This window comes from Pinus tabuliformis, chromosome 9, assembly GCF_031772625.1.
Source record: "Pinus tabuliformis cultivar Carrire ecotype Pingquan chromosome 9, CPIR1, whole genome shotgun sequence".
In the NCBI taxonomy this organism is placed as follows: Eukaryota; Viridiplantae; Streptophyta; class Pinopsida; order Pinales; family Pinaceae; genus Pinus; species Pinus tabuliformis.
Window position 1 is genome coordinate 1,496,412,490 of NC_142307.1, and position 23,937 is coordinate 1,496,436,426.

A 23,937-nucleotide genomic window follows, 5' to 3' on the forward strand; every position below is an offset into this window, starting at 1 on the left:
CTTGTAGACCCATTTGACTCCAATGACCTCCTTTCCTTTTGGTAGTTCAACCAGATCCCATGTCTTGTTTCTTTCTATGACATTGATTTCCTCATCCATAGCTTCTATCCATTTCTTATCCTTAATTGCTTCTTCGAAATGAACAGGGTCATCAACATGACAATATAAAGCAAACAAAGAATTCATACCTTCATTTGCTGCCTCTTGCTCATAAATGTCATTTAAATTTCTGAACTTCTTACCTCTTTCATTTGGTGTGCAAGTGCTTGAAGAAGCACTTGAATTTCCTTCTTGTGGTGTGCTTGGAGAAGCACTTTCATTTCTCCTCAAGGGTGTCCCTTGCTATCCTTGTGTTGGTGCTGCTATTTGGGGATGTATTTCAACCATCTCCTCATCATTTTCATCATGTGACAAAGAGCTTTTAACATTCACTGTTTTCTCTATGATTCCATCCCAAGCTTCCTCCTCAATGAACTGAACATCTCTACTCGCAATGAGCTTCTTGGTGGATGGGTTATACAACTTGTAAGATTTGGATTCCTCACTATATCCAATGAAAATACATTTCTCTCCTCTGTTGTCCAACTTCTTCCTTAGCTGATCTGGAATGTGTGCATAGGCCACACATCCAAAAACATTCATGTAGGTGACTCCTTGATTTCTCCCACTCCATGCTTCTTTCGACACTCTATTCATGACTGCTTTTGTAGGGCATCTATTCAAAATGTACACTGCACAATGTACAGCTTCAGCCCAATAATTATTTGGCAAATGATTTGCCTTTAACATACTCCTCGCCATGTCCATGATTGTTTTGTTCTTCCTTTCGGAAAGTCCATTTTGTTGCGGGGTGTACCTAGTGGTAAGCTGCTTATGAATTCTATTTTCTCTACAAAACCGTAGAAATTCTTTGGAGATATACTCACCTCCTCTATCAGTCCTCAGAACTTTGATATGCAACCCGCTTTGATTTTCCACAAATGCCTTGAAATTACAAAACCTTTCAAACACTTCACTTTTGTTCTTCAAGAAATAAACCCAAGTTTTTCTAGTAAAATCATCAATGAATGTTAGTACATAGTGGTTGCCTGCAAGTGATGGAGTTTGTATCGGTCCACATAAGTCTGAGTGGACAATCTCTAAGGGTGCTTTTGCCCTTATGCTTTTTCCTGATGGAAAACTTTCTTTGTGTTGTTTCCCCAAGATGCAACCTTCACAAAGGCTGTCTGGTTTCTCTATCAATGGTAATCCTCTTACCATTCCTTTTCTACTCAACAAATTAAGACCTCCAAAATTGAGGTGTTCAAATCTCAAGTGCCACAACCAATTTTCATCCTTTGGTTCGCTTTGGAAAGCCTCTTGAGTCACTGCTGCAATTACTTCTTTATTTTTTAAATCTGCCTTCATTCTGAGAGGGAACATCCTGTTCCTTGTCATCTTCACTTCAGCAATACATTGTTTGCTGGGTGCTCTATCCATGATGGTGCATACATCATTCACAAAGAAAACATTATAACCCTTTTGAACAAGCTGTCCAATACTTAAGAGATTACATTTCATTCCAGGAACATAATAAACATTTGCTATGGTTTTCTTTTCTCCTTTCTTTGTTAAAACTTTTACTTCTCCTTTTCCCATAACAGAAACTTTGTTATCTGTCCCTAGTGTGACTTGTGACTTCACATTCTGATCTAACATAGAAAACAGGGCTATGTTTCCTGTCATATGGTTACTAATTCCGGGGTCTAAAAACCATACATCTTCACTCTTTTCTTCAACCATATTACAAGCTAAAAACAAATTGTTTTGGCTGATATTCTCTCTACTGAAATTTGCACTAGTTCTATTACTCATATCATGTTGTTTCTTCCTATATTCATTTGCATAATGCCCATATTTTTTACAATAATAACATTGAACATTTGATTTTTCATACCTTTGTCCTTGAGCATGATGTTGTCCACTTTGTTGGCTGTTGCCTTGGCTTTGTTTCTGATTTGGATTGCTGCCTCTTTCTTGAGCATTTGCTGGACTGTTTCTTCCACCTCTTTTTTGGCTTCTGCCTCTTCCTCTCTTGTTTCCTCTGCCTTGACCTCTTCCTCTTACAAAGAACATCTGGGTCTTGAAGGCATGTTCCAGAGATGAGTTTTCATTTCTACTCAACCTCTGCTCATGTGTTATCAGTGATGCATGTAGTTCATCAACTGAGAAGTTTGTGAGATCCTTTGTCTCTTCTATGGTGGTGACAATCACATCGAACTTTGAGGGTAGAACCCTCAACAGTTTCTCCACAATCCTCCTTTCTTCAAGAATTTCTCCATGAGACCTCATCTGTGTGACCAAACCAATCACATGTGTGAAGAATGAATCAATATTATCTGACTCCTTCATGCATAGATTCTCAAAATCTCTCCTCGGCAACTGTATTTTTGCTATCTTCACTTTCTCCATGCCTTGATAGGCTGTCTTGAGAGTTTGCCATGCTTCTTTGGATGTCTTGGCTACTGCTATCCTTGGAAACACACTCTCATGCACTACTTGATACAATAATACGAGGGCTTTAGAATCCTTCTTCTTATAGCTCTTCAACAGATCTTTCTCTTCCTGAGTTAACCTATTAAACTCATCTTCATCTGCTGGTTCTTCAAATCCATCATCTTCATCTGCTGGTTCTTCAAATCCATCCTCAATAAATTCCCATAAATCTTGTGAGGCAAGCAAAGCTTTCATGGTTATTGCCCAATAGTCATAGTTTTTCCCATTAAACAGTGGGAGCTGAGTATTAAACATGCCCATGCTAGTGCTGGTGCTGGTGCTGGAGTCAGCCATTCTTGCACTCTTAACTATGCTTCAAATACCTTACTGTGTATTTAAAATAACTGACAGTCTTCAAAAAAAAATCTTGAGAAATACCTTGGATTTTTCTCTGAGTCTTCACTCTACTGGAGAAGCTGTTGCAGCAAGAAAGCCCTTCATTCAACTTCTTTGACAACTTCAAAGACCCTGGACAAGCTCTGATACCACAGTTGGAAATTTTTTGTTTAATTCCAAAACAAATTAACAGAATAGAACAGATGCTCTGTTATCCACAGGATTTTAACACAGGGAAGCTAAACTTGATTGCTGAAGAACAGAGTTTCAGATGCACAATACAACCTTTGTATTCAATAATAAAATCAACAGTTACAAAAGGATCTTCCTCTTAACAGAGGGATTCAACAAGAACTTCCAGTTCCACAAAAAAGTTACTCTGTTTCATAAAAATTAACTGCTATGTTCCTTCATTCTTTACACTGCTATGTAAAAAAAACTTTCTTACATTTAGTGCTGTAAATGTAATTCCTTACATATGTTGTTGCATTTCCATTATATCACATTTCAACAAAAAAAACATACATTCATTCGCACTTTGTGCGTTCTTCCCTTTTTGCTATCGTGTTGCTGCCTCTCTCTTCCCTTACATTACATATTAATATGAACAACTAAAACTAAAACATAACAAATACATTTTTACTATGCCCATACTTCTCGTGAGTTAAAAAACATTAAAATTAAAAATCTACCAACAATCTACAAACCGAAATAAATTGCATTAATTATTTCACTGGCAAACCGGCGGTCAAACGAAACTTTTACTCCACGCAAAGTTCATGGATCAATGGCCGAGACCTGTACAGCAACTTGGTTTCAATCAGACAGTGGAAAGCCTTCATTTTAATCAAACGGTTATCGCTTGAACAAAACAAACGAACATTACGTTCCGGGAAAATGGCTGTTTTGAAAACTCCCTGCGGACACGCGTCAAACAGCGTACAGTGTCGGGGCCGTTTAAAATAATACCACTGCTTGGAGAAAAACAGTGCGATGAAGTCTGGTGGTTTTGCTGAATTAAATGCGTGGCTGTTTAACTAGGCCACAGTTGAAATTACAATTTCAACACCGGTCAGAGCACAAAGATAAACGAATTCCACCCATACCGAGAGAACCGCGGTATTCTTCCCATTTCCCAAACAAATGAGCTAGAAGGCCAATTTGCCAAGCATGTGGCCAAGCCCGAGCAACGTGGGGGAGACACACCCTTTCCCAAAGACTTGCAAGCGTTGTAATCCCCTATGTCTTCATGAAATATATCATGGGAGCCGAAAGAATATGGCATTCCGAAAAGTATTTTTTTGACCATGCCCCACCATCCATTGTAAATTGCTGAATTGCCGAAGACTAAGTCAAATAATAGATGCACCAGATGTGGGCAGCCCACCAGTCCTCCATACCGGCCTAGGCAATATATTTGATGAAAAAAATTATCTGCCACAGGTCCCTACCATAAAAAGAAAAAATACTCCAGAGGGATGAGGAATGTAGAGCAATATCGAAACCTCGGGAATCAAGGAGTCCAGTGGCCACAAATATTCCCAAAAGTTGTTGAAGTGTAGAAGATAATCCCACTTGCCCCCCGACCAGTGATCAAATTTGAAGGGCAGGTCTTAATTTCATTTAGAAGGGCACATATTCAGGTCGCACTTCTATAATCAAAACCATAGAAAAAAGGAGCAATTCAATTGACAACAGTAAATTATTTTCAAATTTCTTTTTATTTTTTCACAGGGGAATGGTGGAACAACAACAACCCCATGGATGTTGTGTATAAGGCAGGTCTGATATGAGCCGCAACTAATATATCGGATTCATTTACCATTAATGGATAAACACGAGACCTATATTCCTGCTCCAGTTCAGATAATGATTAATTTTGTAGGAAATTTTTCTAACAAGAACGTTCAAGCCAATATACAAGTAGCTCAATCAAGTTTAAGTTTATTGCATGAATGAAAAAATTCAGTAAAATTCTAAACCGGTTTAGGATTCAACAAAAGAGTGTACAAAGGTGTATATGTTTTTGGTATCTTCTTTTTTAATATGAAAACATACCAGGAATTGGGAATCCACAAACAAATCAAATCCAGTATGTTAGGAAGCCTGTTGAATACCTGTTGAATGCGCTCCTCTCCAAGCATAAATCGTGCTTAAACCTTGCTTGACAGGCGTTTGCTGAATGATGAATCTATGCTCCTCTCCAGCTTAAATCATCGTCAAACCTTTCTTTGGGCAGCCTTCAGGCACAACCCAGTGAAATTACATACCTAATACATGGCTCGCTCTCAATTGAAACTACCAAATGTAATGGTATCAAAGGGTAATTGTGACATAATAATTAATGAGAACTTCCATCATATGCACAATTAGAAAAAAAACTCAAAAAGAACTGTTGTTTTTGAAATGGGAGCAACTCAGAAACTGCCAAATGTAATGGTATCAAAAGGTAATTGTGACATAATAATTAATAAGAACTTGCATCATATGCACAATTAGAAAAAACAACTCAAAAAGAAACTGTTGTTTTTGAAATGGGGGTTTCTGAAATGGTATTTAAGTTTTAACATGAAAAGAAATTTACAAATTCAACATTCTTAAAATTCTAATTTCAGAAAAAATGAAATTTAAAAAAAAAAGTTGACAATTTGAGAACACTTCTTAAAAATTTTAAGATATTATTCCAATTTTTTTTTAAATGACAAAAATCAATTTTTAAATTGAGGTGTTCAAATCTCAAGTGCCACAACCAATTTTCATCCTTTGGTTCGCTTTGGAAAGCCTCTTGAGTCACTGCTGCAATTACTTCTTTATTTTTTAAATCTGCTTTCATTCTGAGAGGGAACATCCTGTTCCTTGTCATCTTCACTTCAGCAATACATTGTTTGCTGGGTGCTCTATCCATGATGGTGCATACATCATTCACAAAGAAAACATTATAACCTTTTTGAACAAGCTGTCCAATACTTAAGAGATTACATTTCATTCCAGGAACATAATAAACATTTGCTATGGTTTTCTTTTCTCCTTTCTTTGTTAAAACTTTTACTTCTCCTTTTCCCATAACATAAACTTTGTTATCTGTCCCTAGTGTGACTTGTGACTTCACATTCTGATCTAACATAGAAAACAGGGCTATGTTTCCTGTCATATGGTTACTACAACCGGGGTCTAAAAACCATACATCTTCACTCTTTTCTTCAACCATATTACAAGCTAAAAACAAATTGTTTTGGCTGATATTCTCTCTATTAAAATTTGCACTAGTTCTATTACTCATATCATGTTGTTTCTTCCTATATTCATTTGCATAATGCCCATATTTTTTACAATAATAACATTGAACATTTGATTTTTCATACCTTTGTCCTTGAGCATGATGTTGTCCACTTTGTTGGTTGTTGCCTTGGCTTTGTTTCTGATTTGGATTGCTGCCTCTTTCGTGAGCATTTGCTGGACTGTTTCTTCCACCTCTTTTTTGGCTTCTGCCTCTTCCTCTCTTGTTTCCTCTGCCTTGACCTCTTCCTCTTCCAAAGAACATCTGGGTCTTGAAGGCATGTTCTAGAGATGAGTTTTCATTTCTACTCAACCTCTGCTCATGTGTTATCAGTGATGCATGTAGTTCATCAACTGAGAAGTTTGTGAGATCCTTTGTCTCTTCTATGGTGGTGACAATCACATCGAACTTTGAGGGTAGAACCCTCAACAGTTTCTCCACAATCCTCCTTTCTTCAAGAATTTCTCCATGAGACCTCATCTGTGTGACCAAACCAATCACATGTGTGAAGAATGAATCAATATTATCTGACTCCTTCATGCATAGATTCTCAAAATCTCTCCTCGGCAACTGTATTTTTGCTATCTTCACTTTCTCCATGCCTTGATAGGCTGTCTTGAGAGTTTGCCATGCTTCTTTGGATGTCTTGGCTACTGCTATCCTTGGAAACACACTCTCATGCACTACTTGATACAATAATACGAGGGCTTTAGAATCCTTCTTCTTATAGCTCTTCAACAGATCTTTCTCTTCCTGAGTTAACCTATTAAACTCATCTTCATCTGCTGGTTCTTCAAATCCATCATCTTCATCTGCTGGTTCTTCAAATCCATCCTCAATAAATTCCCATAAATCTTGTGAGGCAAGCAAAGCTTTCATAGTTATTGCCCAATAGTCATAGTTTTTCCCATTAAACAGTGGGAGCTGAGTATTAAACATGCCCATGCTAGTGCTGGTGCTGGTGCTGGAGTCAGCCATTCTTGCACTCTTAACTATGCTTCAAATACCTTACTGTGTATTTAAAATAACTGACAGTCTTCAAAAAAAAATCTTGAGAAATACCTTGGATTTTTCTCTGAGTCTTCACTCTGCTGGAGAAGCTGTTGCAGCAAGAAAGCCCTTCCTTCAACTTCTTTGACAACTTCAAAGACCCTGGACAAGCTCTGATACCACAGTTGGAAATTTTCTGTTTAATTCCAAAACAAATTAACATAATAGAACAGATGCTCTGTTATCCACAGGATCTTAACACAGGGAAGCTAAACTTGATTGCTGAAGAACAGAGTTTCAGATGCACAATACAACCTTTGTATTCAATAATAAAATCAACAGTTACAAAAGGATCTTCCTCTTAACAGAGGGATTCAACAAGAACTTCCAGTTCCACAAAAAAGTTACTCTGTTTCATAAAAATTAACTGCTATGTTCCTTCATTCTTTACACTGCTATGTAAAAAAAACTTTCTTACATTTAGTGCTGTAAATGTAATTCCTTACATATGCTGTTGCATTTCCATTATATCACATTTCAACAAAAAAAACATACATTCATTCGCACTTTGTGCGTTCTTCCCTTTTTGCTATCGTGTTGCTGCCTCTCTCTTCCCTTACATTACATATTAATATGAACAACTAAAACTAAAACATAACAAATACATTTTTACTATGCCCATACTTCTCGTGAGTTAAAAAACATTAAAATTAAAAATCTACCAACAATCTACGAACCGAAATAAATTGCATTAATTATTTCACTGGCAAACCGGCGGTCAAACGAAACTTTTACTCCACGCAAAGTTCATGGATCAATGGCCGAGACCTGTACAGCAACTTGGTTTCAATCAGACGGTGGAAAGCCTTCATTTTAATCAAACGGTTATCGCTTGAACAAAACAAACGAACATTACGTTCCGGGAAAATGGCTGTTTTGAAAACTCCCTGCGGACACGCGTCAAACAGCGTACAGTGTCGGGGCCGTTTAAAATAATACCACTGCTTGGAGAAAAACGGTGCGATGAAGTCTGGTGGTTTTGCTGAATTAAATGCGTGGCTATTTAACTAGGCCACAGTTGAAATTACAATTTCAACACCGGTCAGAGCACAAAGATAAATGAATTCCACCCATACAGAGAGAACCGCGATATTCTTCCCATTTCCCAAACAAATGAGCTAGAAGGCCAATTTGCCAAGCATGTGGCCAAGCCCGAGCAACGTGGGGGAGACACACCCTTTCCCAAAGACTTGCAAGCGTTGTAATCCCCTATGTCTTCATGAAATATATCATGGGAGCCGAAAGAATATGGCATTCCGAAAAGTATTTTTTTGACCATGCCCCACCATCCATTGTAAATTGTTGAATTGCCGAAGACTAAGTCAAATAATAGATGCACCAGATGTGGGCGGCCTACCAGCAGCCCACCAGTCCTCCATACCGGCCTAGGCAATATATTTGATGAAAAAAATTATCTGCCACAGGCCCCTACCATAAAAAGAAAAAATACTCCAGAGGGATGAGGAATGTAGAGCAATATTGAAACCTCGGGAATCAAGGAGTCCAGTGGCCACAAATATTCCCAAAAGTTGTTGAAGTGTAGAATATAATCCCACTTGCCCCCCGAGCAGTGATCAAATTTGAAGGGCAGGTCTTAATTTCATTTAGAAGGGCACATATTCAGGTCGCACTTCTATAATCAAAACCATAGAAAAAAGGAGCAATTCAATTGACAACAGTAAATTATTTTCAAATTTCTTTTTATTTTTTCACAGGGGAATGGTGGAACAACAACAACCCCATGGATGTTGTGTATAAGGCAGGTCTGATATGAGCCGCAACTAATATATCAGATGCATTTACTATTAATGGATAAACACGAGACCTATATTCCTGCTCCAGTTCAGATAATGATTAATTTTGTAGGAAATTTTTCTAACAAGAACGTTCAAGCCAATATACAAGTAGCTCAATCAAGTTTAAGTTTATTGCATGAATGAAAAAATTCAGTAAAATTCTAAACTGGTTTAGGATTCAACAAAAGAGTGTACAAAGGTGTATATGTTTTTGGTATCTTGTTTTTTAATATGAAAACATACCAGGAATTGGGAATCCACAAACAAATCAAATCTAGTATGTTAGGAAGCCTGTTGAATACCTGTTGAATGCGCTCCTCTCCAAGCATAAATCGTGCTTAAACCTTGCTTGACAGGCATTTGCTGAATGATGAATCTATGCTCCTCTCCAGCTTAATAATCGTCAAACCTTTCTTTGGGCAGCCTTCAGGCACAACCCAGTGAAATTACATACCTAATACATGGCTCTCTCAATTGAAACTACCAAATGTAATGGTATCAAAGGGTAATTGTGACATAATAATTAATGAGAACTTCCATCATATGCACAATTAGAAAAAAAACTCAAAAAGAACTGTTCTTTTTGAAATGGGAGCAACTCAGAAACTGCCAAATGTAATGGTATCAAAATGTAATTGTGACATAATAATTAATAAGAACTTGCATCATATGCACAATTAGAAAAAACAACTCAAAAATAAACTGTTGTTTTTGAAATGGGGGTTTCTGAAATGGGATTTAAGTTTTAACATGAAAAGAAATTTACAAATTCAACATTCTTAAAATTCTAATTTCAGAAAAAATGAAATTTAAAAAAAAAAGTTGACAATTTGAGAACACTTCTTAAAAATTTTAAGATATTATTCCATTTTTTTTTTTAAATGACAAAAATCAATTTTTAAATTTTTTTGACTGGTAAAATTTTCTCCCTACTTCTCTGACGTGCCAGAGACCCTTTGAAGGGCTGTGATGTGTTCAATTTTGATCCCTGCCCCCGACCATACAGGTCAATGTAAATGGGTCATATCATGTCTGTCAGGCCTTTAAATAGATTAGCAAGGGAAGATCACTGGCAACTGTAAGGGACCATATGACCATGTTGTTGAACGGTGTACTTCCCAATATTTATGTCCACAGGCGACAAATATTCCAGAAACTTCTGCAGGGTGGTCAGTTAACATTTAGTAGTATCAGAGGATCTGATTTGTTAGGATCAATCACCAATATCCATCAATTCTGACGAAAAATAACCAGCCTGCTATCGGACTTTGAATGCATCCAATAGCAGCCTCACCATACATGCATGGGTATGTAACAGGACAGACCTCCTGTCCGGAAAGGACTCCAGTCTCCACCGGGAAATACAGACGAGACCTGCCTTGATATTGCTTATCGTCAGTGACAATACCTCTAATTCATTATCGACAGATTACCATTTATATTCCCCACTCCAGCAAGCCATTTGAATTTGAAATTTGTTTTCCCACATTGTTTTGAAATTTGTTGTTTTGCCTTGTTACGACAAGCTCTCTTTCATCCACTGAGTTTTAGGTTTGGGTTGGTGTTGGCCAGCTTTGTCGCCGAATTTTTGGGTTTATTTGATACTGCAGACGGTGAGCCTACACATTTCATTCAGATTCCCGACTTCTTTTATTATTAGTGGTTTTGGATAATATTTGAATTCATCATTGCAGTGAACGTTGAGAGCAGAAATAGGCCGCTCATCGAACTTTATTTTGTTTTAATGTGTTGGATTCAATAATCAAAATCTGTTCTGTTTCTTTGTGCTGCAATAATAGTTTTGCCCGGGACAGTGTTCAAATTGTTCAAAAATATGTCATTCCATAATTGAGCCCAACTCGCCGGAGAACTTCAGCATTAGAGCTTTTGCCAATGAAAATAGACTTGGACCACCGATGGCAGCTGCTTTTTTCTATATCAAGATTGAGAATGAGAATGAAGGGAGAATTTCACTAATAAAAGCTAAAGAGAAACAAGACCATGAATATAGAATTTCTTGGATAGAATGCAGTACCAGCAAAAGAGTAAGAAACGTTGAAGTAGCCGGTTGTTTTTTAAGACGACCATGTACCAGATTCAGTGGTATTTATCTAAAAAATCAAATTCATGAGTACGTTGACAATGTTGTGTGTTTCAAGATCTTTTTGGTTGTCATTTATCTGTTGACCTGAGAAATTGCAAACTATTTGTATTTTTTTATTATATATAAGCTAGATAATATTCAAATCAAGTCCAGTAATGAATAAATATATGTAAAGTTAAATCAAACTATTTTTGGGTGACAAAGGCTTTGATAACCCATTTAATGTATTCACTTTTATCTGTAATCAAGCTATCTAACAACATCCTGAATTTCTCATACAAAAATCAAGACTCTATAACGGAAATACATTACTAGGGCCATAACAGAATCTTGGTCGACATAAGAGCTGGAGCGCATATCCAAAGCCAATTCTACTAGCGAATTCTTATTAAAAGACTTCATCAATTTTGATTATTTAATGTTAAAATTTAATACTATTTGATTGATTTTTTTTTCACCGGATATCTCTGATTGAATTTTATTTTATTTTTTCCTTTCCTTTAGAGATAAGGATATTTGAGATTTGAATCTTAGTGAATCCATCGTAGTTTCGGTAGCTGTAAATCCTTTACCTGTAATGTGAAAAAATGTCCCACATCGTTTATTAACTAACACAACACAGCACAACCACAAATAAATGACTAATGAAAAGATACAACCACAAATTAAGTGACCAATGAACAGATATATGAGTTCACAATAAGATGCCCATGATTACTTAAACTAAATCCAGTTATATAGAAAGTGGCTATAATGAAACCAGTATAATAATTCGCATTCTTTTAACAACTGGTATTGTAATTTTATCACCATATTTAGTAAAGTAAAAGACTAAACAAGTATAATAATTATAAATAAAAAATTTAAATATTAATAAATAAAATTGAAGATCCCATCGGTATAAAGTAAGAACGAGGTTTTTGATTAAAAAATTATTCTATCATATATAAACAACCAAATTAAAGCAAGAGAACAGCCATGAACAACTTAGATTCACATTGTTGAAGTGCCATGGATGTGTGACCGTTATTGCCCCTACCAAAGTGAACGTAATCCAACTACATCTCCTTCTTTAGTGAAAGATTCTATTGCTTTTTATTTTTCCCTAGCATGCATGCTCCAGGATGGGCGTTATGGAACTGTTTTTTCCTCCCGTCTCTTAACCCATACACTACCATTTGTTACAAGTAAATGGAGTGAGTATGTATGGTCTTTTGAATCAGAAGGAAGTGCTAATATTTTTGGTTTTTGAACTCTATTGAGAGGGTTGAATGCATATTAATTAATACGGATGAGAAAGCATATTAAAGAATATATAATAATTGTATATTTATCTTTCATAAGTTAAGAAATATTAAATTTGTGAGGTACAAATTATTTTTTTATAGTAAAAAATTGTTCTGAAAAAGTATTCATTCCTAAATTTGATCTTTCAAAGTTAAGATTGATCTATGGTGGTTCTAATTTTTAGGTGATCATTATGTATATGTGTATATTTGATATACGCTTTGAAATTTGCATGATTATGAATCCAAATAGTAATAAATTAAAAATGCTTATATGGTGAACATGATTAATGTCAATCTAATATTAATCCATGTTATTAAGTTTTTAGAACATTGACACAATTTGTACATGATAAAACTTATGTTTATCTATATGTCTTAAAAATATATATTTTTAAAGATTACATAAGAAATTAGTTGAATATACATAAAGTAATAATGTTGAATGGAAAAATGCACATTAAAATTAATTTTTGTACACATAAATAAATGAATATATCAATTTCTATTTTTATCTAGTATACATGGTTTCGAGCTATATGAATATTTCTATCTCAATTTCAATGCGAATTTCCATTTCTATTTCAATATATCTAAAGCATTGATTCCAATGTACATGGGAGTCTATAAACTTGATGTGTTGATTTAGAAATGATGAGAAATATACATTGAAATCAATGTATGTGTCTGTTTATATTTCTAGATGTGTTTATTTAGGAACGATGAAAATGTATATTAAAATCAATGCATGTAAATAAATGAAATGTTCTTAGAATTAGAAAAATTTGTTGACTAGCAAATCTATGTCTACTTTTTAATTATAAAAGAGATATAAATAATGTTTTCAAACATTAATAGACTAAATGGTATTCATGGCATTTGATAGGATTGTGACCACAAATAGTGTTTTTCTTCCTTTTCACTCTCTCCTTGTATGTCTATTGTAGTGTTGTTAATTTGAGTGATTTATTGAATATTGTTAGCATATTATGTTCACAAGATAATAACATTTTTCTTAATCTAATTCCGCATGTTAGAATTCAGAATATCACATGGGTTGCATAAATATATTTAACTTATTCTCCTTTAGAGTACTTTATGAATGCATATACATTGAAATTAAGAATGGATTATAATCCTAGCTAAACAAAAGAACAAAAGGCTAAAGAAAAAATATAAGCATTGTCCCAAGAAGAAGTATGTCACCAAGAAGCGACTTGAAAGTAGCACAAAGAAAAGATGAAGTAATCTTAGGAGGTGACCTAGATAGCATAGAAAACTTCCATAGTAGCCCAGGAGCTTCAAATAACATAACAAGAGGATACAAAAATTATTAAAGAGAAGGAATGGAGAAGAAGAGTTGAAGAAGAAAGAAAAAGACAACAAGAAGAGCAGAAAGATTATACGATTAAACAAAGGTTAAATGTAGGGAAGAAGCCCTTCAAGGTTAGCAAGGAGAACTAAAACTAGATTCTTAGCAAGATTCAACTATTATGGAGATTGAATTAGTGCCACTAGTAGCTCCAAAAATCACACAAGGCCATCTTCCCATGAAAAAATGGGCATCACTCCAAGAAAGAGGAAAAATGTGGTTGATTTGAACAAGTTTAGGTTCAATTATATCTGAAACATGATCATGGCACACAAAAAGAAGACATATATTACCTCACATCTTCGTCCAATACAAAGTACTATTGAGAGGCCTATAATTCCTATCATTAAAGGACCCCATTGTCATCACCTTAGCAAAAACAAATTTCTCTCAAGCCACTGGAATAAATGTATAATATCTCCTGAATAAAATGAATAAGAAAGATGCACAAATAGCTTAGCTAGAGGAGTCATTGAAATTGAAAGATATGATCATCAAGTTGGAAGAATGCAAGACATGTGCCTCAGAAGTACATGAGTCCTACAAGTTTCTACTCTTACTAGTGTAACCATGTTTATAGATTATGTGATAAATTTCAATCCTACTACTACCAATATGGAAACTATCCAAGGAGTGAGGCATTAAGTTGCAAGGAGTATTAAATTTTGTTAATCAAATAAAAAAATGGCCCAATTAATATCCTCAGGCCCTAGAACAAGTCCCTAGAGTTAGCTCACAGGAATTGACTTATGATTCTATTGTTGTTAACCAAGTTCTAAAAATATAGAAGAAAATAGCTTTGTCAACGGAAAAGTATCGATAACATTACTCCTTGGATGAGAGGATCATTATGTTGATGAATCTATAGGGAAATAGTTAGAATGATTTCACTTATACTTGATAACTTATTGTGATTTCTTCTTACGTTTTCTTACTTATTAGCTTCTTCTCTTCTTATTGTGTTGTTATTATCATCAAGATCAACAATCATTACTACATAAAGAGGGTTTTCAGACCATATTTGAGACAATTTTTGAGTAAATTGTCTTAACTTGAGACGAAAAAAAAACTTGTGTATTGTCTTAAATATTGTCTTTAAGCGGGTGTCTCAAAAATTATTGTCTTAAAACTTATTGTCTTAAAGATTATTGTCTTAAAAAATTGTCTCTATAAAGACAATATATAACACAAGCATTATTGTCTCTTAGGAGACAATTTCCATTTTGTATCTCTTGAGACAATTTCATTTTTGTCTCTCTAGAGACAACACTCAGATTAGAGACAATATGTCTTTAATACTAGCTATTGTCTCTCTAGAGACAATAATTTTTCTTTTAAAGATCACTTTTGTCTCTCTAGAGATAATATAAAAAAATGAATCCAGAAATATCTCACCATTGAAATGAATCGATATAAAAAAACATTTAATTAAAAATAAACTACAAAATCGTTGATTAATTCATGTTAGCACATAGTGGAATCGAACCACAAACCTCTTGCTAGTAAGGCAAACACTCTTCCATTGAGGTAGCACACTTTAAAGAATTACGCGACGAGTTATGGAAATCCTGAAAACTACATTTATAGCCATTGATTTAAAAAAAATATCTGACACATGATCTATAATCTTTATAAAAACTATAATCATGTAGACCATATTTTTAACTTACTAAAACTAGCAATTGCCCCAAAAGGTGCAAAGGGAGGCAGATTATATCTCTAGCAAAAAAATTCAAAATATTATATTAGTATACAGTTAAATGTTCATGTATACAGGCTATCTTGCTATAGTGGCATATCCCTCTGTTGAGATTTAATTCCATGTTAAGACTTCTTTTTCATCATCTTCTTCTCCACACATGTATGTGCCTATTATTGTGTATATGCACCCATATAAAATTCTATAACAAAATGTCATGATTTCCAAACATAAAACAAACATAATTATGATTTGTGAATCCACAATCTATGATTGAGTCATTATCAAAGCAAAAGAAATGAAATGGAGTGGATATATTCTCTTGCACCTTTGCAATCAATTCTCCCTACTTAAAAGTTAATAAACCTGGAATATGTTTTTCCTTTCAATTTTAAGCTAGATAGACTCATGGCTCCATGGCTTGGGAGTTCCACACCAACCATTGTTTATGACAGTGAAGAGTAATGATGACCGAGAACATGTGCTAGAAATGTCATCTATGTTGCTACTAAATACCAAGATATATCATGATAATGAAAAAACAATAGCACGCTTCTTATTAAACAAGTGGACGTTGATTAGAAAAAGGAGAGGATGACATAATGGAAGACAAACTACTCTTCAGTAGCCAGTGCCAAGAAACCATGGTGCACAGTCAACAAAATAGATAAGCATAACATGTGAAAAGTTGCAAACTATTGAACTGTAAAGCAAAATGTCAAAGAACTGCTTACCACAGTTGCTCCAGCAGGATCTATCGACTAGTACAGAGCACTTGCAAGAATAGCAGTAATTAGACAAATTGTGTTGGTGATCACATCAAATAAATGATCTTGAGCATATGCCTTCACAATATCATTAGTAAAACTTCGACAATACATTACAAGGAACAAATTCACAAAAACTAAAACCATAATTCCAACTACCCAATGCCCTTTGTCACCATCTAAAGATAAACCATCCTCCTATGGAAATTTGGAAATAGAGTTGACAAAAGTTAATTCCTTGTATGCAAATTGGAAAATGGAAATTCTAACAAGAGCAATCTTTAGAAATGAAAATAATAAAAAGAGCAATGTCTAAAAATTATATGTTTAATTACATGTGTTAAACATTATACACTTTGTTAAAAAAAATGCATTTAGATATTTCAATAATCTAAATAACTTCATAAAGAAATAACCTTAGAAGCAAACATGTTCACCCCAATGAACCAAAGTAAAAAGAGGTATATCATTGATTCATTTCCTATTATATAAGTCTCTAGGCAAGGAGGTGCTCAACTATGGGCATTTGTCTTGGTGACTTCTACCTTCACCTTCAATATGAGAGTGATGGAAACCTAATGGACGACCAATATCAGGTTCTAGAGAAGTGGTAAATATTGTTGAAGACAAGGTCATATACTCAAGTGGATCTTCTAAAAAACCAACAAGCACCACCACGCCTTTCCTAAATGGCCCATTGGGTGGGCTCTAACTTGTATGTGATGTTCTACATTTTTAGCAGAATTCTCAAATGTAGAACTTCAAAATTTTGTATTGAGGTGGAAGTAAATTCTAGGTAAAAATAAAATATGTTACTTCAAGTTTAAAAATACAATTGGAGAGACAACATTCAATTACTTTATCATTGAGAATCATTAATAATTATGCCACATTGTTTCAGTGATTTAACATCATCTATTGTGATTCATTGTGCGTGAAAAATATACCGTAGCAATATTAATACTAATATATTTCTTTTATTTTCTCTCTCCACCTTTGGTCGGTCCTATTTTCCTACAGTTTGAAGGGCGTGCCAACTAGAATCAAATTTTGATTCATCCATGAAGTCATAATTATGATTTAGGAAAGGCAAGGGGAGAAAAGAAAGTAATAATAAGCTACAGAGGATATCCTGCAGGATGAGGTTGTCTAAAGCATTTATTTACATTGTAAAGTAAAATATGTTTCCTTAGGCTATATATGCAATCCACACATCAACGATATCAAGAAGACTAGTCCTATGGTAAATCTTGTTTGTACAAATCCCTAAGTTGATCTTCTTAACTTGATAGGAATACATGGAATTTTTATTAAATTTCCACATGATTTGGATATTTTGTGTATGTGATTGAGGCCATCAATATATAAACATGGTGAAACACATCATTTTCAACGAATTGTCTTCCATGACAATCAAAGGAGATTTCTTTATCTATATAAATATTGTCGAGGTTACTTGCTACTTTGTTTTGCTATCCAACCCATAGATGTTTGGTGTTATGAGATTAATCATCTCAAATCTATGACATTGATCACCACCTTTTTCCAAATTATCTTAGAATCTGGGGTGTCGAGTGACCAATAAACACATACAATGGTAGATCTATGATGCAATGTTTGCTCAAATAGGTGACCATAAAGACACCTCCACTTACTAGTGCAAGGCCCCATTTTCAAGGGATTTCCACCATTCAATGTCCTCGACTTAGTTCACCTCAACATCTCACATCGACAGCGCTAATTCTTCCTTAAGAGAACCATTGCCTGTGCCAAAAATCTGAAGTTGTGGAGGAATTATTTGGGCAATTTCAAGGGTTGCATTTGCGTCAAGAAAGGCCTCAGTGTCACACATTCACAGTCATGAACAGATTAGAAATTTTTTAGAGATTATCAAGATGAAAGGGTTTCAAAGTGTGTGGGGCCTCTAGTGACCTTGTTACCTTGCTGGAGGCATCCATTTAGTTTTACGTGTGACCTGTGCAAAAACAAGGAGCAGAACCAAGATTCCAAGGGGATATTTCAATGAATATTGGAAGCCAAGCACCCTGTTGTTTGTACCACTATTGTTGATTGTGTATGCCATCATTTCATGGATTGAAACTGAGTTCTCGGTAGCATATTCATTCCTATAAGATTGTAGGAACTATCTCAAAGGCAGACTGATATTTACATAGGGAAGTGACAAATGATTGAAGTCATTCTTCCGCTTTTGACACAGGGGTTTGCATAAAGAAAAAGATTGCTTTCTACCTTGGAATTTCCCTGTGTATTTTACATTCCCTTTATCTCATTTATTGTGTCTATAACGCTAAGTTAAATGCAAGCTCTATTTTTACTCAAATTTGATATCAGTCTATAATGTAACTCCAGATCAATACACATCAAATTAGCATGTTGATATTCTTTATTTCAGATTTATGCATGGTTATAAAGTGAAATGAAAGCTCTTTTTTTAACTCAAATATGATATCAATCTATAATGCAACTCTGGATCAGTACACATTAGTTTAGCATGTTAAAATTCTTTATTTCCCATTTATGCATGGTATTGGTTTTTTTTGGCAATGAATTACTAAAGAAACACCTACAACACATTTGGGTTGTTGTATTGGTTCATAAACTCACCACTGTGTAACTTTTCCATTCTGTAAAATGCTTAATTTGCATGGAATGGTAAACATTGAATGTGTACTCATTGTTGAAGTTTAAATCTGAAGCTTATCTTTCTATTTGGTAGAGTGTGGGAGTGCCTTGCGAGTGCTATAGTAATTCATTTTAAATTAAAATAAGAAAATGAACCTACAACCATATGCTCTTAAACTATTTAATGAAACTCATTAACGACTAACAAAGTGAACCATAGAAAATTCAAGGGCAGAGAATTGGTTTTTCCAAAAGGGAAATATTACAGTGTTGTACCCTGAGAAAATAGATGCCAAAATCCCTCATTAGATGTGTTTTGTTTCTTCTCCACCTTATGAGACTACCGCACAATATTGTAGTCCACTCAGCTCAATCCCTGAATTCTAGATGCAAAAATTCAGCTCTCTATACACCACAAAAACTTTAGCTTTGTAGTAATCTAAATTATCTCAAAATATCTATCTAGTGCCCAATCTTCTAGAACTTGCAGTATAAGGCCTCAAAACCTCAAACCCCAACCTTATACCCTTTTCACACAAACCACAAGCAAACAAAAACACTCTGATCTGCCAGTGCCTGTCCCAGGGAGAACTAGAATGACCACCAGAAAGGTATCTGAAAGCAATTGAAAGCTAATTTGGTTGAGTCCTAGACCCCACTCACTCCATTCATCCATCATTAATTTACCTTTCGAACAAAAAACTAATAGACACCTTTGTTGAGAATGATCTGTGATTGCTTTCATCCTAAGAGCGGCCATAGAATATTATAATTGGATGAATTGAAATATCCAATTGAATGTTCTCTATCTCATTCATGGCTATTAAATTTTGATGATTTGTTATGGTCATTTTAAAAGGCATAGTTTAAAGGATTTATGAATTAGTCCTTTTATGGTCGACTACTTATCCAAATCATTACATGTTTTGGTGAAAAGAATCTACTCTTCCAAATTGTGTAACTATTTCTGTGTGTAGTTCATCCAAACGATGCCAATCAGACAACCTCTTAAGTCTCAACTCAAAGATTGATATAAGTGAAGTATGTTTAGTAGATGCACACGTTAATATCACCGCCATCATCCTCCCTCTATTTTAATTGTTTTCAAAAATAGCAGGCTCATTTGTTTTGAAGCATTGCTATGGTCTATCATTGGCCCTCCCTCCTCTGTTTCAGTGTGAGCTATGGTCACACTCATTTTGATGCATTTCTCTGGTCCAAAATGTTTTCAAGAGCTATGGGCCCACTCATTTTGATGCATTGTTGTGGTCCAAAATGTTTTCAAGAGCTATGAGCCCATCTTTCTTGTGTTTGGATTGGACCTAGCCAAGTTGGAGAGGAAGATTATGTGCATGTGTTGAGGTGTAATTTCTTTGCGAACATGCTGAAATATCTTCTGTGTATTGCAACACAACCCTAGAACAACTCTGATATAAAGGTCGAGTTTTAGCATAGGAGTATAGGGCTTCTAGAGGAGGATTTACACAGGTGTTTGAGGACTATTAGGCCACGTTGGGGCAACATTGTAGCTTTTACAGGAAGCCCTAGACAGGGTAACAAACCTTAGAAGATATTGTGCACAGGGCCGAGTATTTGAGGGAAGATGATGACTTCCTAGAGAGGTATTTTGTATGTCTTCATGTTGATGTTTTGCTAAGGATTGTAGTCTATTTTTAGAAACTTTTGGAGCAGCCTAAGTACAGTGATTAGAGGACTATTAGTTGTTGTTTTGGTAAACCTAAGTGTTGTGGACAAGTGGCAGATTTGTCACAACAAGAGGGTTGTACAGTGTATGCCTTAAGAATTGACTTTTGGAGAAGGGTAGTCAAGAGGGCTAGTTATTGGGCCTTAGTTTGGTGATTGACAATGGGCCAAACCAGAGATAAGAGGGCAGCTCCAAGCCCTAAATTTGTTCATCTTTGGAGCAATAGAGAGGAAAGAAGTGGACAGTGGTTAAGACCCTAAGAGTTGTCACTCTTGGAGGAGGATTTGGGTAGGCATTTGAGGACTGTTACACTGAGTTGGGGCAACACTGTAGCTGTTACAGAAATCCCTAGATAGGGTCCAAAAACCTTAGAAGATACTGTGCACAGGGCCAAGTATTTGAGGGCAGATGTTGGCGTCCTAGAGAGGTATGTTGTATGGCTTTCATGTTGATGTTTTTCTAGGGCTTGTAGGTCTGTTTTTGGAAAGTTCTGAAGCAGCCTAATTACAGTGGTTGGACTATTAGTGGTTGTTTGGGTGGCCCTAAGTGTTATGGACAAGTGGCAGATTTGTCACAATAAGAGGGTTGTACATTTTATACCCTAAGAATTGACTTTTGGAGGAGTAAAAGGGAAGTCAAGAGGGCTAGTTATTGGGCCCTAGTTCTGTGATTTGACAGTTTGCCAAATCAGAGATAAAAGGGTAGCTCTAAACCCTATGTTTAGTCTTCTTTTCATGGTTTCTTTGTGCCTGCACGTCAAGGATCATGTTTATCGAGAATCCGAACCCATTTCTCACATAAACAAGCATCCAAGAATAGATACAACGTTTCTTATATGTTTCTTGTAAGTAAAATATATTTCACGCAAATTTGATGCCTCGAAATCAGATTGGTGATGACCTCGATGTGAACTAAAGAATAACGCATGACCTCTCTATGAACTAAAGAATAACCGAATGACTGTGTCACTAAATTCTGTAGATGGCCTATCTGACTCTGAAACTACTATTTTATCTCTATATTGGTCCCTTAGTATTCAATTCAAGCATCTGAAAGATTGAAAGATCGACAAGTCAGCGCTAGAACTATTGATTGGAATATTAAGAAACCTACCCATGAAAACTCTCAAGAAGTAACCAGTCAGCGATACCTTTTCCTCTGAATACTGATTTCTTCCCAGAGCATTAGTTGCCACAATGGTCTTTCCCTGCTCTTCTCACTGGTTGCCAAGAGAATTGTTACAGTATTACTTGAGAAACATCTCCATCCCAGGTTTAGTTAGCCAGAAAGGATTAAGAAGTCATGGAGGCATAAACCTCTGGCTGATTAAAAAAAATTGGGATGCTACTTTAGGTATTTTTTCTGTTAGCATCAATTTTTTCCATTTTAATTTAATGGGCTTACGGACCGACCAGACATCAACATCATTTAATACATTTAATCTGCAGAGCTCTGTGAAAATTATAAAAGGAAACATAAATCCCAATCTCAATTCAAGACCAGTATACCAGCATTGTAGATAAGGACACTATTCCACACTTACAATAGCACACATCCTTGAATTTCAGATTCTCCCCCGTTGGAAAAACACTGGTATTTTAGAATCTCTAGCCATTTTCATGTTTTCAGAATCCATAGTTATTGTAGCTGTAGAGAACTGTTGCGGGTATAGAAGAAAGATACGTCCTTGTGGAATTATTTCTTAGAGATAAACAGGGTGAAGAATCTTTAGAAGAAAGATACTTATTTGTGGGATTATCTCTCAGAGATAAACAGGGTGCAGAATTTTTCTGCATTGAGAGCTTCGATTTCTTGAGCTTCTAGGATGAAAATGACTATCCAGATTCGGTTATATTCTCTATTTCTACTTGCGGTAATAAATTGCCTTCAAATCCTGGCTCCAAATTGTTCCACAGCAAAAACTCACAGAATTGTGGACAACATCATGGGTTTCCCTAGAGGGTGCCCCACTATTCAAGCAACAGGGAAGACATGACAACAGAAACATAATTCTTCTTTTTCAGTACAGAGTCCTGAACAAGTAGTTAAATCGTTCCATAAGTAAGTTCCCTATTAAATTTTTTTCAATCTCTAGCTATATATTTGAAAACGATGAGAATGACGTCTATACTAATTGATTGCAATTGAGTATCTGAAATGAAGAGTATTGCTTATAAAATTTTACTGATTTTATGCATGGGAATGGTGTGTGATGTAGAAGTATCAATGATTCTGGAAGACAGTCGATCTATTTGTCTTGTGGAACCGGTAATCCAAAAGATGATTGTTGGCGCTATGAAACAAATTGGAAAATGAACAGGCAAAAGCTTGTAGATTGTGCTATTGGCTTTGGCCAGAATGCCATGGGAGAAAAGAGCGGTCAATACTATGTAGTAACCGATTCCAGTGACAACAATGTTGTGAATCCCACACCGGGTACTCTCCGCTACACTATTATTCAAGACGAGCCGCTTTGGATCATATTTGAGAGTGACATGGTCATTCAGCTAAAAGAAGAGTTCATCATGAATAGTTCCAAGACCATTGATGGTAGAGGTGTCGATGTCCATGCCCACGGTGCCTGCATAATGATACAGTATGTCACCAACATCATCATTCGTAGTACCAACATCCACGACTACATTCAAAAATGCAATGCCTTGGTGAGGGATTCCCCTCATCATTATGGTTGGAGAACGCTGGCAAATGGCGATGGCATTTCAATGTTTGGAGAACGCTATATCTAGATAGACCATTGTTCTCTTTCCAACTGTAAAGACAGCCTAATTGATGCAATTATGGGATCCACTTCCATCACCATATCCAATAATTACTTCACTCACCATAACTAGGTCTCATACTGCCATTGGATTCCTTTCAACGAATTTATAGTTTTGTCTATTAATCTCTGTCACGAAGAAAAAGCTGAAATGGTAATTTCTATGCAAGTCATGCTTCTGGGTCACAGCGACAGCTATGTTCAAGATGTAATAATGCAAGTAACGATCGCCTTTAATTACTTTGGTGAAGGCCTTATCGAAAGGATGCCTAGGTAAACTCTCTTCCCCACATGAAATCAACCTCTCTAAATCGTTGTGATGTCATGGTATTGCCATAATTGTAGAAGGATTTCACAAGGTTACATTGATCATATTAGGAATGGAATGGTGCATTTCACAACGTTATATTGATCATATTATGAGTGCTAAGATAAATGTATATTAATGGAATGAAATGCAATGTCAAAAAACCTTTTCCTATCAACTTCTTTATCCATTTTTTTGATATGGTCATTTTAAAAGGCCTAGTTTAAAGGATTTATGTATTAGTCCTTTTATGACTAACTACTTGTCCAAATCATTACATG

General features: G+C 35.5%; 1 pseudogene; it reads left to right on the forward strand.

Annotated features, from left to right (window-relative positions):
* Positions 1-22,688: 22,688 nt before the first annotated feature.
* LOC149154274 (putative pectate lyase 5 pseudogene) lies at positions 22,689-23,626 on the forward strand (annotated as a pseudogene).
* The last annotated feature ends 311 nt before the right edge of the window (positions 23,627-23,937 follow it).